Source organism: Silene latifolia, chromosome 9 (assembly GCF_048544455.1).
Source record: "Silene latifolia isolate original U9 population chromosome 9, ASM4854445v1, whole genome shotgun sequence".
Lineage (NCBI taxonomy): Eukaryota > Viridiplantae > Streptophyta > Magnoliopsida > Caryophyllales > Caryophyllaceae > Silene > Silene latifolia.
Window position 1 is genome coordinate 129,612,349 of NC_133534.1, and position 10,340 is coordinate 129,622,688.

The following is a 10,340-nucleotide window of genomic DNA, read 5'->3' on the forward strand; positions in this document are numbered from 1 at the left end:
TGTTCAAAGAATTTCGAGTTTGAACACCTTTCTTTAGACTACCAAGAATGCTCTCCATTGGATGAGAATCTTTATACTTCTATTTCTTAGAAATTGTGGGCAATTTGTCATTTGAACTTGTGCCTGCAATATTATTTGACTCGGGATTAGGAATCGTTCCTCCTGAATCCAATCCTGGGGTTGTAGTAGAATCAGTTATAACTCTATATTCACTACTATGGTTTGGATTCAATGTTATAGCTTCATTGGCTATAACTTTGGGTTGTGAATTCTTGTTTTGAGAGGAAGTTATAGTATCATCAACTACAACTTTAGCTCTCTTCCCTTTATCATTTGAGGCATTTTCAAGTTCAGCAGTTGTGCCTTCAATTTCTTTTTCTTCTTTATCCAACTCTGGAGGGTCATCTCTCGACAAGCGAAAATCTGGTTCATTCATATCTTCTTCCTCATCATCTTGTTCAGCCTTATCAAACATATTATTCTCATCAAGGTAAGACTCAGTCTCTCGAGGTGCCTGAGTGGAAATGGGAGTCTAGCTCCATGGATTTTATAGTGGGTTTGCTGAGGAGTCAACAGGGTAACAACATGATATGGGTAATAGTTGATCGTTTGACCAAGTCAGCTCACTTTGTTTTGATGAAAGAGACTTGGACCAAGATACAGTTAGCTTTGGCTTATAGGAAGCATGTGGTTCGTTTGCATGGGGTGCCTAAGGATATAAGGTCAGATAGAGATGCGAGCTTCATATCGCAGTTTTGGAGAGAGTTGCAGGAGTTGATGGGAACTACTTTGAAGATGAGTACAGCTTTTCATCCTGCGACAGATGGGCAGACAGAGAGGACCATCAAGACTTCTGAGGATATGTTGAGGGCTTGTGTGATGGAGTTTGGTGGTAGTTGGGAGGATAGGTTGGATCTGATTGAGTTTTCATATAATAACAACTACCACAGGGGTATTGGGATGGCACCGTTTGAGGCTTTGTATGGGAGGAGGTGTAGGAGTCCGATTTGTTGGGATGATAGAGCTGGGGCCGTGGTTTTAGGACCACAGATGGTACAGGAGATGGTAGAACATGTGAAGCTGATCAGGCAAAAGATGATCGGCCCAGGATCGACAAAAGAGTTATAAAGACTTACATCGTCGTGACATAGAGTTTCAGGTTGGGGACAAGGTTCTTTTAAAAGTGTCTCCTATGCGTGGGGTTATGAGGTTTGGTAATAAAGGGAAACTGAGCCAGAAGTTTATCGGACCATATGAGATTTTCGATCGTGTGGGTGAGGTTGCTTACCTGTTAGCGTTGCCAGCAGCATTGGATAGAGTGCATAATGTGTTTCATGTGTCTCAGTTACGGAAGTATGTGAGCGATCCTTCACATGTGTTAGAGGTGGAGAACATAGAGTTGGATGAGTCCTTGTCTTATTTTGAGGTGCCAAAACAGATTCTTGATCGCAAGGTTCGAAAAACTAGACATGGGAAAACAGTGTTGCTTAAGGTTCTATGGTCTAACCATGTGGTTGAGGAGGCTACTTGGGAGACGGAAGAAGCTATGAGGGAGCAGTATCCGTCTCTTTTTTATCAGGTATGTGTGGTTACAGGGACGTAACCATGTTTCTTTTAGGGGGGTGGGAGGTGATCGCATAAGGTTTTGGTATAGTTTATGTTGGTTTTGGTAAAAGTCACTAGTTGTTTTTAGTCGGTCTGAGTTTTGGTTGGGAGTTTTGTTTTGAGTTTTGGTTATGTTGTTGTGTTGGAGTTGAGATAGTATGTTTTGTTTTTGTGTATAGGTTGAACTTTGGGGATGAAGTTCTTTTTAAGGAGGGAAGACTGTAATACTACGGTTTTCTATGTCTATGGGTACTCTATCGAGTAGGGCTTACTCTTTCGAGTAAGTATGTTTTTATACGAAACAATAGGCTACCTGATGGGTACTCGATCGAGTATGTTGGGCACTCAATCGAGTAAGGATCACTCGATCGAGTAAGTGACTTACTGGATCGAGTAAGTGAGTCTTGCGGGTTATTTTAGCCAGGTTTTGTTAATAACGCGTGATTAGTATAAAAGGATTCCGTCATTCTTTTTAATCACTTTTGCTTTCTAAAAACTTTTCAAGAGAGAAAAAGAGTTACGTTGTTCTCATTCTTCGCGTTGTTAACAAATCCCAAGGGCCAGGGTCGTCGAATTGTCTTGTTCTTTACGCCGTTGAGATCGTCGTGTCATGGGTAAGTTTCTTGTATAATTTTTATAATATTTCGTTGAGTTTGTTTAAAACCCTAATTGGGTGAATTTGGGGGTTTTGGGTGTATTATGTTGATTAGGTGATAATTATATGAATATGTGTTATAGGAGGAGGATTCGTAGAGGAACATTTCTGATTAGCTGTTGTGACGGTCTTGTGGTTGCTATTCGAGGTAGGGTTTTCCTACTCGGTTATTGTAACACCCCGGCCCAAACCGGGTCGGGAGCGGTTACTTATGATAGCTCACCAGGCTATGTACATGGCCCACAGCTGACCATACACGGCCTCAACCCGTGACGAGCTAGGCCACTGCCCAGACTCCCCAAAAGCATGCTATGAGCAGCCCGACACAACCACCCCTAACTACCCACAGCCATCCTTCACACTGCCCTATGTCCCATCCCCAAAACAGACCAGAACATACCCGAAAATAGCATTATACGGACCACCTGCACAAGCACCTCAAAACAAATTCTAAAACGCATACAACCCATCTCCAAGACTCGACCAGTACTCGTCTCAAACCTGCCCAGAAAACCCACCTAAAACAAGGCTCACAGACTCCCCTGTCTCGGTTTTAACCCCGGGACTTAGCAGTCCATTCCACTCGAATGAAAACAGAATTAGAAGGTATAGTTGAGTCGGAAGCATGCACGACTCCAAACGTGAATAACCACCACAAACTGCCACCACCAAGCTCGACCCAAAAACCAGAAAAAGGAGTTGTAAACACCCGTCTAACTGAGTCAAAACCTGAGTTCGCGCAAGCAGAGCTTACGACAGAACACGGGCTCAACACAAACCATTCCAAACACAAATATGAGACGATATTTACCATACAAACGAAAGAAAAATGCAAAGAATTAAACTTTATCCGAAAAGAACATATAAAAGGACACAACAAGACGGAATTTCGACATTTGTCGAGTAACCTATCACCATTACCTTACTCCTCGAATTTCCGAGTAACAATGCCCAAAACACGAGCCTTTCTTCAGTCTTCAAGGTCTTCAACTAAAAAGGAGGAGAGACGAGTTGTTTAAGACAAGAAATCGTGTTGTCATTTAAGACGGTATTTCGAAACCTCAACAAAAGGGAAGCTTTCTTACATTAAAAGAACGAGGAAGGGACGAGGAAGCTAATGGTACAAAAATAATGGAGTTTGGTTGAGAAATAAGGGAGGAAATGGGGGGATGAGGATGACGGAATGGAGTAGTTGTTTTGGTTGCTGCTGCTGTTTGATTTTCGCAGGAAAAGGAAGGAGAAAGAAAGAGTGAGGGGTGTGGGGACGAGGCTCTTAATAACCACAATAAAATTTCCAAAATTAATAATAATAATAATAATAATAATAATAATAATAATAATAATAATAATAATAATAATAATAATAATAATAATAATAATAATAATAATAATAATAATAATAATAATAATAATAAATAAATATATATAAAAGGGATATTTAAAGGTAGGGTGTAAGAGGGTAGGGGAGCATGTTGTCGATTTCTGGTTGGTCCGGATTAAAGCAGGTACAAAGTGAAATGTCACGGTCTATAGCTAGACGGAATAATGTCTCGAGTTTATATTCACTTGAGACGGAGACTAATATTATTACTGTCACTATTATTATTGTCCGACCAAAAACATGTATACATATATTCTTTTATAAATTATGTCTCAAGAATACAATTTAATAATACGTATTTCAATAAAAATGAGCTTTTATATATTACTTTTATAAAAATCGTGTTTGACATAAAATTAATTAAATTGAATAATTCAAAAATATAAAATAAAGTAATCAAACTGATTAATAAATTTTTAAATGTCAAAATGGAAAATTTGCGGGTGTTACAATCACCCCATCTTTTAAAAAGTTTTGTCCTTGAAACTTGAAAGTAGAAATGAAAGGTTATATATAAAAGTAAAACTGGAATTTTGAAATCGGTAACCAAAACATTAAAAGGTTACTTACTTGTAAGAATTAAAATTCTTTCAAAAGTTTCAACTAAAATTTTCCGTCGGAACCAGGTCGAAAGGGAAATCATTTGTATAAATCAAAAATCAACACACTTTCAAAAACATTAATGAAGAGTTTTCAAAAGTGTAAGTCTCATTCATGAAACGAAATTGCTCTTGTCGTGCACACAAGAACGCTAACTTTCCAAGTCAAAGACAGATTTAAAACAAAAATCATTCGCCGACAAGCGTAGAACAAGTTATTAAACGTCTCTAATAACGAGTTCTAACATCCGATCAACGTTAAAATCAAAAGAAAAAGGTAATCTATTCAAATTTTCCTTTTACAAAAGTCAATATAAAAATAAAACTTCCACTTTTAAACTCAAAAAGGAGTCAAGTATGTGAAAAGATGACATCAAACTTTGACAAAGAAATCATAAATAGATCAAAGTTAACAGAAATTGTATAAAATTTAAATAAATCATAGGTTTAGCAACTCAAAACCATGATAAAGAAGTCTATACTCAAAGAACAAATTGGGAACTGAATCAAATTTTCATTTTCAAATTTTTAAAATAGGTAAGGTTTGTAAGGGTAACGTAAATTTTAACAACGAATCAAACCAGTAGCTTGAAAAGCTTAGAAATTGGACAAAAGAAAAGTAACTTAGACATCATAGATACCAGTATGCAAAAAGGATTCAACTTAACTAATCAAAAGAGCTATGATGAATTTTATAGGGTAAGAATTGAAGTCAAATCAATAAGAATGTCAAAGATAGAGTTTTATAGGTTACTAGCGTCAAGCTTAAAGGAGGAGCACGACGAAGCGAGGAAGAGAGGTATGAACGGTAAAGCTTATGATCAAGGAGGAAGGGAAATTAGACAACAAGGGAACGCCAGGTACTCAAATCTCAAACAACATCATCCCATCATCTCAAGTACTCAATACAACCTCAAGGTTTATAAAACTATAGGGTTAACAAATACTTCTCAATACTAAGTCTCTCTCAACTGAAGAACTCTCAAGGGCTAACTAATATCAAATCACATCACCAATCCATTATGGTCATCAACATCTCAAGGTATATTCTTTCAAATCCGATATCCTAGAACTTTACTTACCATCGAGTTCCCAAGAAACAAGGTCTTAGTTGTAACAACGCTTTACCACCTCATATTTCCCCATCCTAACACCATAAGTTGAAACTATGTTCTATAACTTAACAACTGGCGTCAATCATACCATTATCCTTTCTAGCTACTAAAACAAGCGCTAAGACTCCCCAACAGTGTAGTGTAGTCTCACTCTCATACCATACCCCAAGTAGTAATCAAGATCACTCACTTAGACCAACTAATAATCCCACAATTAGCATTCTTCATATGGTAACATACCCATTATCAAAACCTCATGTCCAAAGCGTCAACGAAAGCCAATCACAAACTCGACTTACTCAGGCCATCCTACATCCTCAAATCGACCATTCAATATCGTCCGTCTTAAGTCAAGTACTAAGCACTAGTATTCCAAGACACGTCTCACTACACTTCTCAAGGCTTTCAAATCCCAAACATAAACAACAAAGCCAAGTTCTATAACCTTAGTAATAAATGCAACTCACACTTGACAACACAAATAATTCCACTAGACAACCACACTCACTTTATCAAGGAACTAGGCATAAGAATCACTAAGCATGTCTCATCACACTACCTAAGTCCTTCCAACATCACAACTTCTCAAAACTAAGGGTTATGGATCAACCACAAACAAACTCCACAAAGCCAAATTATCCAACCAAATTAACATCCCACAAAAGAAGGAGAAATATCTACAAGGCGTTAAGGGAGGATGAGCATGGAACAAGGACAAGTTGGGAGGTACAAGAGTAACTCCCAAGGAAAAGAAAGAGGATTTAGAAGAAGAAATAAGCATCAAGAAGTAAAAGAATGTGGTAAGGTACACAAACAAGGAGGAATATCTTCGGGGAAGTAGAAGCATTCTTCAAAGGTTGAACGAATCTTAAATTCCCGACAATAGGCACCAAATCTTGATCTTCACGTAGGTAATCCCACGGTCATTGATCCAAGGGCACAACAAATATTAAATGACAATCAACAAACATGTTAGAACCTAACAAAGAGCGGACACACTACAGACTACCACCATAGGTCCTTAAGTCTACCCATCTCTCATTTATTATTCAAGGTCAAGTTCAAATTTAAATTTGGGGTACACGTGTGTGCGTCGGGAGCAACTTAGGCTCTGATACCAACTGTGACACCCCACGATAACGCGTAAAATATAAGTTTTGTTCCATGATTTTTACACCATTAGCTTCCTCTTTCCTTCCTCATTTTTTCAAGGTAATAAAGTCTCATTTTTGTGACGGTTTCATTTTTCGCCGTCTTATTAAAGTATAGATTAATGGTAAATAAATGAGAGATGGGTAGACTTAAGGACCATCGAAGTATGGGATAGGTAGAAGAGATTAATGGGGTGTTGTTCTTATCTGAGGCAGCTATGATCAAAGAAATGAAGCAAGAACAGCCTGTAATGATCTTACTGTCCAAAGAAGTGACTGAAAGGGAAGGTTCAAAGTTGCCTGCAGAGATTGAACCTTTGATTCAGAGGTTCATAAATATGTTTCCAAGGGAGTTGCCTAGTGGACTACCACCCTTGAGGGTTATTGAACACCATATTGACCTTATACCAGGTTCTCTGCTGCCTAACAGACCTGCTTACAGGAGTGATCCAGCAGCCACCAAGGAATTGCAACACCAGATTGAAGAGCTTATGAGCAAGGGCTTTGTCAGGGAATCTTTAAGTCCTTGTGCAGTCCCTGCACTGCTTGTTCCTAAGAAGAATGGAACATGGAGTATGTGTACTGACAATAGAGCCATTAATAATATCACTGTCAAGTACATGATCCCAATTCCAAGGCTAGATGACATGCTTGATAAAATGAGTGGTGCCAGAGTCTTTTCTAAAATTGATCTCAAGCAAGGGTACCATCAGGTGAGAATTAGGGAAGGAGATGAATGGAAAACTGGTTTTAAAACAAAGCATGGGTTGTATGAATGGCTTGTGATGCCATTTGGTCTTTCAAATGCACCCAACACTTTCATGATATTGATGACTGAAGTGCTGAGGCCATGCTTGGGTCAGTTTGTTGTGGTGTACTTTCATGACATACTGGTTTATAGCAGCAACAAAGAAGAGCATCTCAGGCACCTTGAAGTAGTGTTTAAAATTCTCAGGGAGCAGAAGTTGTTTGGCAAACTGGAGAAGTGTACTTTCATGGTTGAGGAGGTGACGTTTCAAGGTTACATTGTGTCTGGGAGAGGTATCTCAGTGGATCAGGAAAAGATTTTAGCAATTCAATCATGCCCAATGCCTAAGACAATCACTGAAAGTCAGGGGATTCCATGGATTAGCTTCCTTTTATAGGAGATTTGTCAAAAACTTCAGCTCAGTTGTTACACCAATCACTGAGTGCATAAAGAAGGGAGAATTTCAGTGGACTGATTGTAATACTCCGTATTTTAATAATAAATTGTGAAGATAATTTATGTAATTTAATAATTAATTAAAAGACATTTCTAATAGTAATTATAATAAGATGTTAATTACATAATAAATTAATAATGCAAGTCGGGAATTGAGTTTAGCTAATATTTAGCATTGGGCCGTGTGCCATTGTTGTTGGACCGAAATCTATTTAGTTGGTACGAGTGTAATCGGGAATTAATAATAAATAATATGGGAATAATATTATATAAAGGTAATTATAATTATAATAATAATAATAAAATAGTAAATATTATATGAGGAAATTATAGTTGTGATAGGATTAATAGTATATGATAAATCATAATGATTTAATTATAATGACAATTCCTACTACTAATTAGAATAAGGAAAGTTACATGGTTTCCTAATTGGCTTCGTATTCTCTAAATCTTACACTATAAATACCACCTCAAATCTGAGAAATAATTCACAAACTAAAAAGAAGAAGCTTTAGGAGACGGAAGAGGAAGGAATTAACATAAACCAATTAATCAACTCGAGGTAATTATTCATCTTAAATCAATTTATATTCGTTTCATGTGAGCATCTTTAAGACAACCGTATGACTTATATAGACCACCATAGGACTCGAAATTTGGACCTAGAGCAACCTTGCACTGCCGAGATTCTGACCTGAGCTTATTTGACCGACGTGGACCTTGCTAGGGTGGTGTTTAGGGCGGCGAAAGGTGGCTGGTCAGGAGGGGTCATACGGGTTGGTTGTGGGTGATTGGAACGGGTAATTGAACCCCTAATTGGCTATGTCGTGACCTGGGTATAGAGGGGTTGTGTTGGGGTGGTTGAGTCGACCACTTTGGTGGTGTTGGTATGGTGGCAGATGGTGGTTGTGCGGTGGTGACGGGAAAACAGGGGAGGAGGTCGTGTAATTGGCAGGCGGTTTTCGGGGGGGATTTAAGGGGTTGTAGGTGGTCTGGTTAGGGGGGTTGCTGGGTGGATTTTGTCGAGGGAGGATAGGGGAGTTGATTGGTGGTTACGAGCGTGTTTTGTGGGGGTGTCAGGTGAGTGCTGCGGTTGGTGTCGTGTGATAGGGCATGGGTTTGTGGGTTGTTGGTGGTGGTGTAGCTGGCGGTTAAGGGTGACTTGGGTGCGTGGGGTTGCAGGCTAGGGGTGTCGAGGCTGGGTGGTGGTTGTGGCAGCGTGTGGTGTCGGGTTTGGTGGTTTTTAGGAGGGGAGTTGGTCACGGTTTATAAACCGTGTTTGTGGGGGTGATGTGTGTTGTTTTTTTGAGTCGGGTTTTATTTGGGTAACTCGGGTTATAATTGAATCGGGTTTTTAAGTACCGAAGACCTTTAATCATAATAATGAATAATAAATTTGAATAGTATATAATGAAAGGGTAATAATAATTTAAGTAGTATAATAATTAAATCAATTGGTTATGAATAGTTAGTAATTGTAAATAGTTATTTATGATTAGGTGACGGTATTGTTGAGAAGCTTATATTGGATTTCTACTAATTGGATTGCGTAATTGGAGTGCTTGCTTTCGAGGTAGGAATTTCCTACTCAACTCGTCTAGTCTTTGTTGGTTTGTGGAATTTATAAAAGTATTGTGAAATTGGATGGATTAATGGATGTGGATTATATATCGTTGGATTGTTTATTATTGATCATTTATATTGGAATTTCGTTTGCATTGGATACCTCGGCTCGTGTCTGAGATGGTTTCTATAACTGGCATGCTGTATAAATGAATACCTCAACTTCGGTTGGGATGGTGAATACCTCAACTTTGGTTGGGATGGTGAATACTTCAACTTCGGTTGGAATGATGAATACCCCGGGCCAGGGATTGGCGGGATGAGTGGGTGTTTCGGGTGATGAGCTCAGTTGTATTTGTATTATTTATCATATCATTTTACTTTGACTTGTTGTTGGTTATTCCTACTCAACCATTGGTTGACGTGTTTGCTTCTGTGTCAAAATAAAATTGATGCCTGCTTTAATTGATGGCATCCTGTGGTGAACCATTTAATATTTCCGGTTAAATGGGGAGCAGATTTAAATAGCAGGTTTTGAGTTAGCTGACTTGGGAGCATTGGGAAGAGAGCTCGACTTGGAACCTTAGAAGAAGTCTAGATCACATATATAGTTATATCACTTTATTTATTTCATTGCGAGATGTATTTATTTTTATAATAAGTTTTAGTTGATTAAAATTGTAAAACATATGTAATCATTAAAGTTTTATTTAAAGTACTTTGGTATTGTTGTACCTTGTATTCACTACCTCGGGAAACCGAGATGGTAACAGTCCTATTTATTTGGGAATGTCTAGCCAAAGGCTCCTGAATAAATGGGGGTGTTACACTGATAATGCTCAGCAGTCTTTGAGATAATTTAGAAGCTGATGTGTGAGACTCCTATCCTAAAATTACCAGATTTTGATCAATTATTTGAGGTAGAATGTGATGCCAGTGGAGTAGGAATTGGGGCAGTTTTAATTCAAACTCAAAAACCAGTGCCCTATTTTAGTGAGAAATTAAATGGAGCCAGATTAAAATACTCCGCCTATGATAAAGAGTTTTATTCTATCATTAGAGCT

The 10,340-nt window shown here is 38.2% G+C and overlaps 1 long non-coding RNA gene across 1 annotated transcript; it reads left to right on the forward strand.

The window, feature by feature from the left end:
• The first annotated feature begins 8,240 nt into the window (after positions 1-8,240).
• Positions 8,241-9,856, forward strand: LOC141598287 (uncharacterized). The gene is made up of 3 exons (XR_012523396.1): positions 8,241-8,275; positions 9,213-9,286; positions 9,795-9,856. It is a non-coding gene; the product is annotated as an uncharacterized LOC141598287 (long non-coding RNA).
• The last annotated feature ends 484 nt before the right edge of the window (positions 9,857-10,340 follow it).